Source organism: Amia ocellicauda, chromosome 23 (genome assembly GCF_036373705.1).
Source record: "Amia ocellicauda isolate fAmiCal2 chromosome 23, fAmiCal2.hap1, whole genome shotgun sequence".
Taxonomy (NCBI): domain Eukaryota; kingdom Metazoa; phylum Chordata; class Actinopteri; order Amiiformes; family Amiidae; genus Amia; species Amia ocellicauda.
This window is the reverse complement of record NC_089872.1, coordinates 16,410,677-16,427,735: the sequence shown is the minus strand read 5'-3', so window position 1 is coordinate 16,427,735 and position 17,059 is coordinate 16,410,677.

Sequence of the window (17,059 nt, the reverse complement as noted above, 5' to 3'; positions counted from 1 at the left end):
TGTATGTGTGTACGTGTATGTGTATGTGAATTGTGATGCGGGATGAGGTGTAGGGAACAGCCACCAGAAATGCCAAATTAGTGGGGTGCACCTTACGAACTGCGCCCCACATGAGGGGATCCCTGCCTTGATAAAGCAGGAAGGCAGGCTGCTTCCTGTTGTGAAGAGGTAGGGAGGAGATCTGAATAGCAATGTGTGTGTATGCATTTATATATGTCTATGAAAGAAAATGCATGAAAAGCAGTCACCTTTGGCTTTCTGGTTATTCTTGTTTAGCTGACGTTTTGATCGATGTCTATTCACCATGAATTAAACCGAGGGGTGTGAGACGTATTTCAGTGCTCAATGGAAACCACTTGCTACCTGTAACAATCATTTTCCAGAGAATTTGGAGGTTTTAACAAACATAGCCTGACACTGTGTTTTCCTCGAGCATGAAGGCACAATATTAAACCGGTAAATTGTAGATACATATTTTCAATACACCGATGGACAGAAATGTATTTTGCATCTGATAAGAGTGCTCATCTAATATATACCACTGCAGATACTTTTGCATAGAGTTCAAAAAGGGACCAAACAATAAACAAACTGAGAATGGAAGAGCATGGTGCTATTAATGGTTTCAATATAAAATAAAATCAAGTACAGCATGTATTATAAGGCGGGGGCAATTGTTACTGACAACAAACTATTTCCTCCTAGCCTCATGCCAAAGCTTTATACAGAATGTTGTTTTAGAAGAATACACAAACACAACATGAAAAGGATTCATATTCAAAGCATTTTTGTTCTTTAATGTCTATAACAATTGTAGTTTCAATTTTGCTGTGCTTGATGGCGTTTGGAGATTGAAAGAAGCAGAACAAATGCTACACAGGAGCAAAAATCTTTGAAACTGTCCATTTATTTGTATGCTAAAAAATGGTTGCTTGTTTCAGATGTGTATCAAATCCAGCTTTGGACAGATAAAACCAATTTGAATAATTTCACAGTGAGTCAACTACAACGTGTGATACCTCTCTGAAACAAAATTACACCTCTTTCTGGTGGCTATAAATTAGATTTAAAATGGATGGTTTCTTCTCATGAAATTGTTAAAATGTAAAGTCCTTGCTATGGATTGCTTTAGCTGTCATTTTGTACATTTTCATCTTAAAGAGAAGCAGCAGTGAAGATATTTGGCACAGATGCAATAGTGTGTGCTCACTGCTATCACCAACTAATTTTAAAGGAAGGAAATTGCTTTAAACTCATTTTTATTGCATTAGAAAGAAAACAGTTGATTGTGGAAGATGTGTGTCTTTATCTTGTGACAGACAGGCATGTTGCATGTGTAAGAAGAATGCTCTATATTCTGCACATGCAAATCGGTAAGACAGTGGGTGGGGGGTCTTATTCTAGCATCATCAAACGCCAATTAATTTCTCCAGAGCAGTGTTTCCCAACTGTTATTACATCAATAAGCTAACTACATACTTTAAACATCAATAGCTTTGCTTTATACTAGAATACAAATTAACCTTAACAGCAAACTTATAATCATTATACATTTGTATTGGGTAGTTTTATTATTATACTCTATAATAAATGTAACTGGAAGACCATTCCTAACTTCATGTGTGTCACTAATTTAAGCTTAACTTGATCAACATTTTCCAATTTCAGATATTTCTATTTGAGGGACAGATAGATATAGATTTCAATTAAAAGAATAATGTATAGGGAACATGTAGCATACAAACCTACAGTTGACACACTCCAGACACCACCAAGAAGGAACTCAAACTCAGTCACCAGCATGAAGGTAAGTGGCCATAGATTTCTGAAACTCAAGTTTTTCATTTGAATTTGTCCCTTGAGGTGTTTTTCATTCTCAATTAGACAACATTTATTTTAGAATTGATTATACTAGAATACAATACTTTGTCATTGTTTAATACAAGTAAAGTTGTTAGTTGTATTTTTAAGATTTATGTAAGACTGCCCTTTTTGAAAAGGAATCTGTCTAGTTTTGTTTTTAGAAAAAAAATACCGCTCTCACTGGCAGGTCTTGACAGGAGTGTGCCGCCTTTGCCTAGAGGATGCTATTGTGCATACTAAATGCTTGTGTCTCAATGTGAAGTTTCCTTACTTGAAATAAATGCCATCTGTTTGTGATTTGCTTTGTGTGAGAGAACATGAGAGAGATCCAAACTGCTGTCCAGACTTCTCAACTTTCTGTCTCTTTGAAACCCATCCAGAGCAAGCAAGAGCTACAAATCGAACACAACTCGTGCCAGGTAAGCTGTAAACGTCCTGATTTATACGCTCCCTTAGCAGCAAACGCGTTGGATGTTTCTTTTTTTTAAAACTTCCACTGCAGTTAAAATAAATTGAATTTAAGCTGGGTAGTGAAGGAAATCCAGTTCCCTCAGTCTCTTCAGAAACTGCTGAAATTAAAATGACATGTTGTGTTTGTTGGCAACATTCAAGAAATTTCTAAAATAGTTTACAAATGAGAGAAGGTCATTTGGCCCAACATAAGAGCATAGGAAAGTTTACAAAGGAGAGGGGGCCATTCACCCCATTGTGCTCGTTTGGTGTCCATTAATAACTCAGTGATCCAAGAATCCTATCCTGTGTATTTTTAGATGCTCCCAAACTTTCAGCTTCAGCCACATCGCTGGGGAGTTTGTTCAGATTGTGACGCCTCTCTGTGTGAAGAAGTGTCTCCTGTTTTCTGTCTTGAATGCCTTAAAGCCCACAGTCCCCGGGTGCGTGTGTCCCTGCTGATCTGGAAAAGCTCCTCTGGTTTGATGTGGTCGATGCCCTTCATGATTTTGAAGACTTGGATCAAGTCCCCATGTAGTCTCCTCTGTTCCAGGGTGAAAAGGTTCAGGTCCTCAGTCTCTCAGTAGGACATTCCCTTCAGACCTGGAATAAGTCTGGTTGCTCTCCTCTGAACTGCCTCTAGAGCAGCGATATCTTTCTTGAAGTGTGGAGCCCAGAACTGTCCACAGTATCCAGATGAGCTCTAACTAGTGCATTGTACAGTCTGAACATTACTTTCACATGATTCAGAATGTGATGGTTACATTCTGGGTTGTTCTGCTTCCATCCTTTGTTGTTTTTGACACATTGTCCATCTATTGTGTCCTATGCTGTTTACTCACAGTAAAAATAAGCATTACTGTTTTTTAATGAGGCTACATGTTTTCTTTCTATTATTTAATGAAATATAATTAAGTTATCAAAAAACAACATTGCATTCCCCAAAAATGCATAGTGATATTCCCTGTGGACAGGAGAGTGACATATTACAATGGCTGCCTTTAAACGTGTTAGTCTGATTTGTTATGCTCTTTATTTAATAAGATTAATTAATTAATTACTCTTATGAGTGTTTTAATCTATGCACATTTGCATTAAGAGTGCTCTTATGCATATATATGGATTAAATATTAAGGATACCTCCAATCACTGGTAGCAATCACAGGGTATATTTTATACATGTAATACTGAAAGCCCCCAGGGAGCAGAGAGATATGGCAGATCACAAGCAGTAGACAATACAAGACTACCAAATTTGTGATATCTGTGTTTACCCTACTATTAAATCTAGCTGAGTTACTACATCTAGATGAGTCGAACACAAAACTCCCCAAGAGTTTGCCAAGGAGGACTGAGGCAATGTCCAGCCCTGCGTAGGCATAGAAGTTAACCTCTAGATACAAATGACTGAGGGGGAGAGGACAGCATAGGAGTAATTAGGATGAGTGTGTGGAAGCCTGTTTGCTGAGGAAAGTAGCGGGTATAGGTGAGGCAGAATACTGCTTGAATGCTATTTTTCTTTTGGAGGATATCTGGCAGCAGCTTGTTGTGTCCGGTATTGTGGGGGCCTTGACAAGGCGCTGCGTATTATGTTGTTTTCAAAGCACTGGGGATCGCATGTTTCTTTGCTTATTAGGTTGAGTTTATTTTTAACATAAAAGCACTCCTTCTGGTATTGTATAAATGATTTATTTAAATTGAATTCTAATAGAATGAAGTTGAAAGTACGAAACTTTGTTTCAGCATATTTCCCAAGCACTACAGTAGTCATGAATATATTTCAACTTTACAGCAATTCAATTCCATTTGAAAAACTTTTATCAGAGTACTGTAATCAGAGCAAACACTTTCCATATAGAGATGTTTGAATCGTCCTGGGTTAAGTGTCGGTTACAATGCGGCTGTTCCAAACTCATGAATGCATTTTGTGTCAGAATAACAGACAGAATACAAATTAAGAAATACATAAATCAATAAAAAGAGTTAGTGATAGCAGCCTCTACTCTTTGAATGGAAGAAAAAGTGTCCTATTATTTTTTCCATTACAAAAAACCAAGATACCCTCTAACCTCTCGTGTGTAGGAGCTCTGGGATCTGTTTTCAGCCTGACAAGTTCAAGAACTGTTTTTTCAATTTGCTGCTATATCAAATGGATAAATGTAACTTGCCATATATTAAAATAACTATATATCAGAAAAAACAGCACAACAACAAAATTAAGTTAAGGAATGCTTTTGATGAAAATGTGAGGTTACTGATTACATGGTAGCATAGCTGGCATCCTAGAGACTCATTTGTACAAGCAGCCTGCGATTACTCCACTTCCATCTCTGAAGTGAAGGGCAAACAATGCCATCATGAAGGAAGAGTGGTTGATATATTTTCATCTGTGTTGATGCCAAAGAAAAACAAACACACTAAACGCAGCCAATTGGCTCCATTAAGTGCAATATGTGATTGAGGGTTTGCTTCAGTGGGATTTGTGTGTTTGTGTAGCACTTTTGCTTGATTTGAGAGATGATCCAACAATTATTCCCTGTCAGTATCATGAATATATATTGTGCTCATTATTTCAAAGTCAAATAGTTTCTCTTTTCTTGGTTTCATTACCAAGACAGCACATCCTTGGAGATAATAGCTAATAGGTATAGGAGGAATGAGAGCCAACTACAAGGGCCAATGCCAACATACTTGAATGAATCGTGCACTATTTAGATATGTATTAATGGTCAAGATCTGTGTTTTTTGTGCGATTGTGTGTGTGTGTGTGAAAACACGAGAGAGAATGCCTGGCAGTAGGGAATTATCCTTTTGCAATATAGTTTTATGTGCTCTCACACAGTACCAAACTGTTCTCTCACTCACAAATCATACCAGGTAGGCTATTGTGTAGTTTTATTTGCTAAAATAACAATAGGCCTCTATCAAACATGTTGAATTATCGTCTCTGTGTGGATTTTAAGGATTAGATTAGTCTGCGCTCCTATTTTGCACTTGAAAGTGCTCTTGCCTACTAGAAACCCCTTCATGAATACTTCTGTATTAATATCGGCTGGCCTATGAACAGGACTGTAGATGGATCCAACAGCAGGATGTCTGATCTTGTGGGTGGGGACTTCATAATGCTGTGTTGTTAAACTGAAATAATAGATGGAGCTCACATTAGGTGAAATATGATCCCTGTGAATGAGAAACCTTAGTTTGGAAAGAATTCTCTTTACCCCAGGTCTTAAAGAAAATGTTTTTGATTGTAATGCAGCTGGGAAAATTATTGTACAGATGGAAAAGATATGCCATCTGTTGCAATATATGCAACTTTTTCTTTATAACATATTTTCAGAGATCCATAGGGACAACTTACATATGAATGTGTACATGCCTGCTTTGCTGCAGCTCTCTTGCATGTTTGTCTCTGAACCTTTAAATCCGTTGCATGTTTTATACAACGATAGCGCTGCCACTCTTTCCAAGCTGGTTAGCTTATTGGGGAGATCTACCAGTAAATACAAATTTCCTCCTGAGGAATTGGGCTGAAGATATTACAGTGTGTACTGGCCAGCATATAACACATCCTCACAATAACCCACAAACGCATCCAAGCTCGGCTTTCATGTGGCTCAGATAAATCCATTATTCAAGACAGATAATCCCGATCTCGCCCTTGTGCAATTCGGTTTATACATTTCACGTGAAGTGGGTTTAATAGTTCATTTGTTTTCAATTGTCGGAGGTTAACAGAGTACATTTAATCATCTCTGATAAGTTTTGAGCTAAGCCGAGATCGAAAGATTGAATTGTTATTACAGTTATAAATTGTTAATTTACATTTCATTTTCTTTTAATTGCCTGCATATTCAATGACCAGAACCCTGTTTCTGTGGCCTTCTCTATCAGCTGGAGTGAACCACATTGTAAGTCCCTTCCTTAGGGCAGAAGACTTCCAGCGTTTCACCTCCCAGTCTTATTTGGTGCAAATCTAAAAAGCCCTGTTCGAATTCAAACCACTGTTTTGTTTTTCCTTCTGCTACATACCAACAAAACGATCAATATATAAAACTTGCCATGGCAAATATTACTTCAGTTCTTTCACAGCATTTTGAAGGCTTGGCAGTCCAATGCAAATGACTGGGTTCTCTCTATTTAGGGAAATGAATGCTGCTGTTCTTGTCAGCCTTTTTTACTTTGGTTCTTTGTCTTTGTCTATGGCTATTACCCTGATAAGAGCCGGGAAGCAAAAAAAAAATGCAAAAGCCTCTACAAAAAGAAAGATTGGGGTGGCCATAAAATTTTCTGAGTGTCCTGACAGACTTCATTATTTCCCAGTGAACATCCACTCTAACTGGAAATCGATGTAACGTCCAGCTGCACAAAAGCCCCAGTGTGCACCTCCTGACACACAATCCTCGAATTAATGACGAGTTCGAGCGGGATCAAGTTTCTCAATTGATTTTCCATTGACTGTTAGGAAATAATAATAGAAAATGAGCCAATCCGTTCAAGGTAAGATATTTTTCTCTTTGAGGAAATAGCAATGCTGATGCTGTTGTAACAATATCGATAACACCTGGATCATGCTAAACTTCATATACCAATCAACACCTAAAATCAGACACATTAGCTGTAAATATGTTGCATTTTGTCTGTATATTTTTAAGTTCAATTTACAACATTTATGTGAAATATAGTTTCTATACATAGCATATCATTTTCTTATATGATTGTTTTAATAGATTTCTTTCTCCATCTGGGATGTTCAAGGTATTTTTCAACTAATTAAAAGTATTCCATAGACTGTAATTCATTGTCTGATTTTAATAAGACACACTTGTTAGTTTTCATTATACATCTTCTAATTGGAAATCCTGGATGCCAGTCTCAGTAATTGGAGAAATGTTAATGTTTTTTTCAGGTTTTAACATCATTAGGTATAATAAAAAAGTAAATATGCTGCCTGTTGTTAAGAGAGAAACTGGGATTATTTACAGTAGGGACAATATGTTTTTATAGCTTTGAGCAAATCTGAATCTCCATAAATAATATAGCAAGCAAAATAATGTCAAGGTAAGTATTGTTTGTTATGCTTTGCATGTATTTTCAAAAGTTTTAGGGATATTGAAGAAGCCCCAGATGTGTGTTGGTTGGTGGGCATTTTCAGGTCTGTGGCTGATTCATTTAACAAGAGATTTAACAAAATTGCTGGCACTCACAAACAAGTGTCATTAAGCTCTTAGAGCCCTCAGGTCTCATAAAACCCGGCATAATCATTCAACAAATATTGTAAATTGGCACTTAACTATTAGTATTTATCTCTCATTATCTCAGCATGCATTGGGTGTCTTGAGTCTTTATACATTTTTCAAGGGCAATGAAAAGATAATGTTATGAAAGGAGAACACATACATACACACGTTTTTTCAGTTGAATCAGTTCTTTTCGAAACCAGAATGCTTACATGTAATTTCCGTACTTACATACTTACCTGCAATTTAAAACAATTTTCTTAAATGTAACACTTCTGTAAAGCATTACAAAAATTTGAATGTTTCTGAAGCAATCTACATCGCTATCAATGCCCTATATTTAAAAATATTATTTTCCTCGTTAGTTAACGATTATGAAACCTAAAATCTCAAATGAACTTCAAATGTCATGTTAAAAAAATGTCAAGCTTACGCATTTCTAGCTTAATTTTTATATCTTGAGAATTAAGTTAATAAAAACGTTCTACATTTTCTAAATGTGTAGTTCAGGTTAACGTTATCGACTATAAGAATCCCTTCAGAAGACAGTCAGGTTTATGAAGGCTTCAGCTGCAAGCTTAAGAAATCCTGTGATACTAACGTGGGAGCAATGGACTTGGCAGCAGGAGGAGAAATATAAGAATATTGTCCTTTTCAGTGTACTGTAATTTACTTATTTTGTTTGGGTGAATGAACACCAAATGAACAGCACATATATTTCTTTGAAGAACAAAAGTCAGAGTAATGATATACGTGTATGGAATCAACTGACAGAAATGCAAAGCAATGTTCTCACTAGTTTAAAAACCACAGGCAACTTGTGAACTTTCTTGTGATATTGCAATATGCAGTGTTTCAATTTAAACAAACAAAACAACTATACAAACTATCAGGAAGAGTCATTCATAGTAATTGAGCATATTCTGTCTGCCAGAAAGGTTAACCCTTCCTCATCCTCCAAAATATCAATCACATATAGAATTAATAATATATCTTCATCTGACTTTAAGCTATGATATGTTTTTGTACGTGATGGGCCTGATTTGCATCCACAAACAATCAGAGAAAGCATCAAATCTATCCATTAATACTTGCCACAATGAAACATTATGCATCTCTCATAAACACCCATCAGGGATGTTCTAAAATAAATGGGCCATGTTTACATATTCTAACAACCTCAGGTTTGAGGTAATTACTGAAATAAATGCAAAAGAAACGAGGAGTTTCCAAAACAAAACCCAGACTTTATTAACTGGTTTGCGAGGTACCTCAATTTTCCATCCAACTCTCTCATTCATAAAGACACTCAGATGTTTTCTTGATAACTCTCCCGCTCCAACTCCCCAAGTGGCGCACCACCCCTTAATATACCCCCAAGGTCACGTGACTCCCACCCCCCAATCACCGCTCTCCGGCTGTACCAACCCGCAGACGGGAAGCCACATAACCCCTATAACAACAAACATCCCTCCCTAACCCAACACAACAACACCCCACATATATATACATGTATATACAGACAGACAGACACCCTGAACTGACCCGCCCACCCACCACATACACCATATACACCATATACACACCCCCACCATGCCTTAGGCTGCCCTAATGGCGTGAACATGCTGTCTGTGACAAACACCCGCCAGGATCACTACAATATTTTCATGAATCTCATTTTTCTACATGCTGGTTTGCTGATTTGGATTTTGCATGACCTTGACTCTGGGCTCCATTGCGTGGGTGACTGATGTTCGCTCCCAAAATGTGTATATAATTTTTTTTTTTTTGCAAAGCTACACTCAATCAACATTATGATGAGTGAAATGGTTTTCAAAACCTGTCAGCCTGAGCAACACGCTTTTAAATTAAAAAGTCCATCCAGAATCTGGTATCAGTTGAATAGGTGCATGTTTTTTTAATTTTTAATTGAAATAGGATATTTGATAGAAAATTGATGCTAACGTTAAAAATTTATTTGATTTCTGTCTCTACAAATTGGTAGACATTTCAACTATGCTGGTGTTAAATCAATTTGCAAGCGTTCCTCATTCCTCGTTGACTCTCCTTGTGTTTAATTTGTTAGCGGATAAGTGTAATGCAGCTTTTAAATCAATACAGACTTTTATACTTTTATATCAATATGGACTAATCAACCTTTCTTAAATTAGACTTGTCTGTATAGTCCAAAGTGTGGTTAAGCCTATGTACATTCTTAGTCATCTGTCATATAATTTATGAATTTGAAATTTGCTCGTATATAGTTTAGGAGGACAGACATGCACACACAGTACTGGTAAATATAATTAGTGAAGTCAGTTATGCATAGTTTGTACTGGATCCATTCACCCAGAGTTCATTTGCTTGATGGCATCTGTTGATTAGGTTTATCAGGTAAAAAATAAATTGCCTAGGTGAAGATATTCAGGCAGTTGCTGTATTGAACAAAGCCAGATTGCAATCTCATTCAATCATCAGTGTATCGTCTCTTACCCTGAATTGTCTCTGTCAGAGTACATTTGGATGAATCAGTGCTGGCTTTGTTGAGCCTGCGTGTGTCAGGTGCTTAACTAATAATGTGAAGCCTCATGTTTATTCTTCTCCTACTAGCAAAGCTAATCTTTCTTTTAAAATGCCAGGGTTGTGAGGTCCTGGTTAATTTCGAAAAAAGCTCAGTAGTTTCTGCTGTGTGTATGCCTTTTATTTACACAGCAATAATGTGCTGAAATGCGCTGAATACCAATACCTGGATTTTATTACATTGGAAGTCAATTAATCACACTGGATTTGGGCACAGACAGGGTATGACTGAGTCACACAAACAATATATATATATATATATATATATATATATATATATATATATCATGGTAATACATGCCAGGCAATTGTACAATGGTGGTTTGTAGTTTTTGGTGATCTCATGTCAAATTGATATATTGCTTCTATATTTGCAGTACAGTGAACAATTATGGCATACAGGCTTTCCTACATTTAATATGAATTTAGGAATGCAGAAAGAACCTGTTGAGGAAACTGACCCTTATCAGCCACCATTGTATTTTTCTCAATCCAATTTAATTTAACAACAACAAAAATACATCGGATTTTCTAATTGAGTATTTGTTATTCAATTTGGTCTTGGCCCTTCATAAGAAAATGTTCCAGTAATCTCATTTGATCCGTCCTCCTCTTGGTTGATGTTGGCAGCTTTGATATGAACAAAACGGAGCTGTCAATTAATCATTTTGTGGCTGTTGAAGAGGCGCTAGCATGCTTTCTGCTGCAAGTTTGAAAAGTTCCAATATAAGACTGATGCTCCAATGATGCCTGACACAGTCACACATTATTATGCACATTTCTGCTTTTTTTAAAGTAGGAATAGCGTACTAGAGAACAATCCCTTCATTTAAGATGATATTCACTAGGTTAAACAGCCTAAAGTAAAATACACCTACATGAACTATAAGTACCAATGTGCTAATGGACAGGACTTTGCTCTATAATACTAATATCTTATCTTGGAGATACAGAGGGACAACTTTGTTTCTATGTTTTGAAGGAGCATTGATGTAAGAAATTTGATTGAATCATAGCTATACATAATAAAGTCCAAAATATGTGCCATTCAATGTTCCTTTGTTAAGAGAAGGAACAAGTGCTTTACATATGCATGTCTTCCACACCTTTCTTGGGGCGAGGATGCAGACAAGTAAAGCTTTTGTATGTTTCCTCACAAGACAACATATAATATGGTTCATTTCCATTGTTCAGCTGCACCTTTTCTATCTTTTTTTCGCTTACTCCTGTGCATATAAGATGTAACCCTCAAATTCAATTGTCTTGTTAGTCGTAAAGTTATAGAACCACGGTTTGTGTTTTTATATATTTTCCAAATTGGAAGAGTTAAATGTCTATACCATTTTTGATAATTCTTTCGATCAAAGTATCATTAATAAATTATTGGTAAATCGTTTATAAAACAGGAACCATTAGTAATTCCATTTATACATTATCAATAACCCTTTATAAGATATGATTAATGATTTATTTAAACAACAAATAAGTGTTTTGGGAGCTTAATTATAAATGATAAATCGTATCTTATAAACCCTATTTTTAATATATGTCTCTTTAGAATATTTTTTGACGCATTGGTATAGTTTCTTAAAGGCATTATTTAGTCATTATAAGTTTGACATATTCATATTTCTTTTGTATCAGGAGAAATGTAGTTGACCTGAAGTGTCAACTGATAATGTGTTATGCAGATCTTGTCAGGAGGATTTGTGTGTGTGTGAATAAGAAAAATGCACAAAGCTGTGTTAAAAAATATTAATATATACAAATCTTTTTTACCATCCAAGGTCATGTCATCCATTTAGAATTGTGTTAAATGCTCATGTCTGTCACTGAAAATAGTTTGAATAGTGGTCTTTTCTATAGCATGGAAATCTGAAGATTTAAGAAATGAAAAGTTTAATACAGGAAGGTGAGCAGCAATAAGAATAGTAATTTCTTAAGGGATAAACTATACATGGACACATACGAATTACTCTTACATTGGGAAAAGTTTTCTCATATTAACTTAATTTAAAAATGAAATGTATTTATATTTAAATAAGTATGAGTAATATAACGTTGAGTAAGAGTAATGTTTACTTTAAAGAATAGAATTCACATATGAATATTTAAAATCTGACTACAGCGCTGACTGTTGCCTGAGGTAAAGCACAAATGTTAGTTCAATTGAAGAGAAAAAGTCAAATTATTCAAACACTTATGGAATATTAAAAAAAAATCTAAATCCAGGCTTCCCTGTGCATTTGTAAGGTATGTATTACTGTGTGCGTGTATCACATTTGCTTTGATAAAGCTTTCTTTCAAGGGAACCTTAAAAGTGTATTTGATTACCTTTGAAATAAATATCACATTAAAAATCTCCCTTTTCATAACTGTATTTAGACTAAAATTAAATACTGGTATGTACTAGTTAACTTTGTGAATGTTTATGTTCATTTACACTTCAACAGCAGAATTATACTTAACCAACTAAAGTGTTCAAAAAAGTACTTTATGGAAAAAAAAGTGTAACTGTGTTGGTTTCCAACTCAGTTTTTATGTCCTGTGTCACTTTCACTGTTGGGTTTCCTTTTTCAATTATAAATGTGCAAATGCATCTGTACAGTGGACAGCAATGTGCGTCACTACTGAGAGATATCAGTTGACTTCAAATTTGTTGCACTCACTAACTCTGACAATGCAGGACGTGGGTAAAAAACCAACACTGCCTGAGTTTTGTGGTTGACCAGCTCTCTGCACATTTACAGATGATTCATAGTTGCTCTCCTGAACACTATGCAATGTAACCCCCACAGCCCAAAACAAAATGCAGAAATGAACATGCATCAATATTTGAGTAGCCCTTACTGGTCTTTTTTCCAAGGTCTAGTTTTGCAGATTGCAAACATCTTGCCTGAAAAATAGATGCAAGGCAATTTCAAACCCCAACAAATGTGGGTATCTTGTCAAATATACAGTAAAAGGTGCATTGTGTAACTGAAGCGCAAATACACTTAACTGCAAAATAATGAAAATAATCAGTTTGGATATTCTTCATTGCAGTGCTTACTAATTTTCTTCAAATATTATAGAAATATCTGATCAAAGTATTCTGAGAGAGAAAAACATTCTCTAAAGGTCATAAAAGTATTTCCATTGCATAATGTAGATATTCCATTTATAAAACACCTCGTTAGCCATCCTAATTTTCATTAGTATTGGAAATTAAATTCCTTAAAATGAAAAGGGCTCCGTCCTACAGTACAGCTGGGCTTAGCTAACTGGAAATAGCATGGATTTTCTACATTCATCAGCAAAAGAGTTTTTGTAACATGCTGACGTTTTTCTGAACTGAGGCAGTTTGGATTGAAAAGGTTTTGGATTTCAACTGATTTGGCTTTACAGTACATTTTTACAAGTTTATGATCTAATAATCTTCATAAAGTCCATCACATTATGCCGAATAGCGGAAATTATACCCCAGACATTGTTGAGAATGGTTGAACTAATATTTCACTGTGTACAGCTGTGATTGTTTATAATGAATCATAAAGTTACTTAGTGCTTCATCTATCAATTATACCCTATCCAAGACTGTCAATGTACACTGATCAGTCATAACATTATGACCACCTGCCTAATATTGTGTAGGTCCCCATTTGGTGCCAAAACAGCCCTGACCCGTCGAGGCATGGACTCCACTAGACCTCTGAAGGTGTGCTGTGGTATCTGCAGACCGGGAACACCCCACAAGAGCTGCAGTTTTGGAGATGCTCTGACCCAGTCGTCTAGCCATCACAATGTGGCCCTTGTCAAAGTCGCTCAGATTCTTACGCTTGCCCATTTTTCCTGCTTCTAACACATCAACTTTGAGGACAAAATGTTCAGTTGCTGCCTAATATATCCCACCCACTGACAGGTGCCATGATAACGAGATTATCAGTGTCATTCACTTCACCTGTCAGTGGTCATAATGTTATGGCTGAGCGGTGTATATATACAGACAGACACACACACACACACACACACACACACACCCTGAACTGACCCACCCACCCACCATACACACTTTTAAACCCCCCCCCATGCCTTGGGCTGCCCTACAAATCGGTGTATATACAGTATACTGTATAATACTTGGTTAATCTAATAAACACGCATATTCCAAGTTTCTTTTGAAGATGCCTACATTGCAACTGAAAATTTTAAGTGGAAAACAAAAAGTTACAAACTTTTAGCATTATACTTCACCATATGTTGCTTCAACAGATTACATTCTATGCCTGAGAGCTTTCTTTGATTACTATTCGGCAGCTGTTCAATACTTTACACAAACATCATCCCAAAGGTTACTGTACTGGAAATCTGACAGGAAGTTAATAGGGCCTGTGGACCTAATTTCCTTTTCAGGTTTTCTTTGTTTCCCTTCAGTTCTAAAAGGGCTTTCGAATTTAAACGGAAACAAAGAAAAAAGGATGTCTGTATATTTCACTGGCTGAGATCATTAAATTGAACTCTGCAGTTTTATATAGAATTTAACAATTTGGAGTCAGTTATGATTCTTACTTTATATGCTTTGCTTCAAGGGATAACACATAAAATTAAGTTACACTTCATAGTTTTACTCCAGGTCTGTTATGAAGAAGTTCAGCTCAGCTTCATCTGTAAGCAATTGGCAAAAATGCAAAAAAGTAAAGGTAGTGACTCAGGCTGGGATTAAATCAAAGTTTGACCCACCGGCTAATAGAAAACTAGATAACTGTACTCAGTTGCGTCTTCAGTTTTAGTAAGATGGCACTTTCTTCTAATCATAAATATAAGTGCTATAATGTACAGGTTTGTAGCTTGCTATTAGCGGTGGGTCAAAGTTTTGATTTAATCCAGCCCTCAGTCTATTTCCACACTTTTTTATTATATGTAAAACCTTGAGGGCCCAGGTCCTCTGAGTCAATCTCGGCATTAGATTATATGAAGTAAAAGCTTCTGCTTACTGTTGATTGAGGATGCGAAGCACATCAAGCAGCAAGCAAGGTTGCTATTAGCGATTCTAAACAAGTCTTTCTTCAGGTCATTAGGAAAGAGCACTTCTACTCAATTAATATAATACCCAAGCTAAAGTGTTTTCCAGTTACTGGAGATGTCTGAGATTACGTGCTGTTCCATTCCATCCATGTTAAAATCCTGATTCCATGTCTGAGAAATGTTTTTAGTTCACAGAGAACTGACCAGCTGTAAGCCATTAAACCACTTTCTTGTATTACAATAATTACTATTGTGTCTTAATTGGAAAACAGATATTACTGTTCATAACTTAACTATACACAAAGTATATGGACATTTTGAAATTAGAAAAAGAAGAATGACTGATTCCCTCCTGTAAATATGACACCTCTGATGTTTGTCTAAGGAAAGCTCATAAGTGTCCCATTCCATATGTATTACCAATAGGGTACTGCATTCTTTATATTGTTAAAGAGGGTCACACTGAGGCAATTGCTATTCCCACACAATGCAATATAAAGGATAGGATGATGATAAGTGCAGGTCTCATTGAAAACCATTCAGCTGAAGGAAATGTGGATGGAATGGTTGATTTCTGTCAGCAAAATAACACCAGGCAATCAGCAAAAACAATCCATTTTCTCTTTGGGTTTCTGAGCTGATTTGATGAATTGAGGAGTCTCTAAAGTGTGTTTAATGTGTGTTCATTGTGTACACAAGCCTGTTGTAGTGACGTCACTCCCTTAGGCCTGGGGGAGGCTTCTAAACCACCTTTGTCGGGGGGCAGGTGTTTTGTTGCAGTGGTCTTTGTCTGAGCAAAGTCTGAACACTCAAACTATGGATTGCAATCAGGATTACACCATGCCAAGCAAAAGACAGAAATGAACTGGAAAAACAACTACAATCCATGCACAGTTGCATTTTGTCCTTAAATGTTAACCGTGTTTAGTCTGACCCCGATGATTTTGATTCTGATTTTATTGAAGTAATGTCCCATGAGTCACAGGACAGGAATGGGGCAAATAGATTAGCCTGCAAGTAGGAACAACGCGAGGGCTTTGTACTGTACTGTATTTTTTTATGACATATTTAGTTAAGCAGGGTTTGTGGGTGTGTGTTTTATATCTCCTACACACAGTCACACCTGATTTTATCCATCATGGAGAAAATGTCTCATGTTTTTCTAAAAGGAGAGCAATAACCAGGTTTTGCCCATTTCTATCACGAATCAAGACAGGCTTGAATATGTGTCACTGGCGCTTTCTGTTGCAGCATATAGAGGTGAGGAATGAGCCATTTAGATGAAACATCAATGTTGAGGGAAACAATATTCAATTTTCAGTAAAACTGGTATGTTTACATGAAATAACTGCTAGAAAGGTTGAAGGATATATTTAATGACTCAGAAACTAGGTCATTTGATTCAGAGGATGTTATAACTTTAGATTGTTTATATGTAGGTCAGTTGCTACAACTTTGAAAAATTTACAAAATAAAACAAACTTGCTAAATAATAGTTTGTAAGTTCTCCCTGCTGTGTATTGTATGAAGCTACAATGAGCTTTGTCTCTTGTGCTTTCTGATTTGTGTCTGCTATTGTTAAATTTCAAGAGTAGCACGTGCTACTGAAATGTATTCCCAACCGTATTTGTGTATATGTTCTTTTCTATTTGTTCAAATGAGGGAGAAAATCCAACTTAAAATATAAGCGAGGTAGAAAGGCATTTTGATAAGAATACATCAAGAGTAAGAAAACTAATTGAAAGTAGGACCTTCAAAAGTTAATTGGCTTGGCTTTTGTTTTCATTAAATGTAGGCTACATAATTGCACATGAAAATAAAATTAAAATATTAATGTCTTTATATTCAGTTTTAAATAGTTCTCATTCTCCTTATGATTACTTATATAGCTATTGCCATCATTTTATGCTGGTGTTAATTTT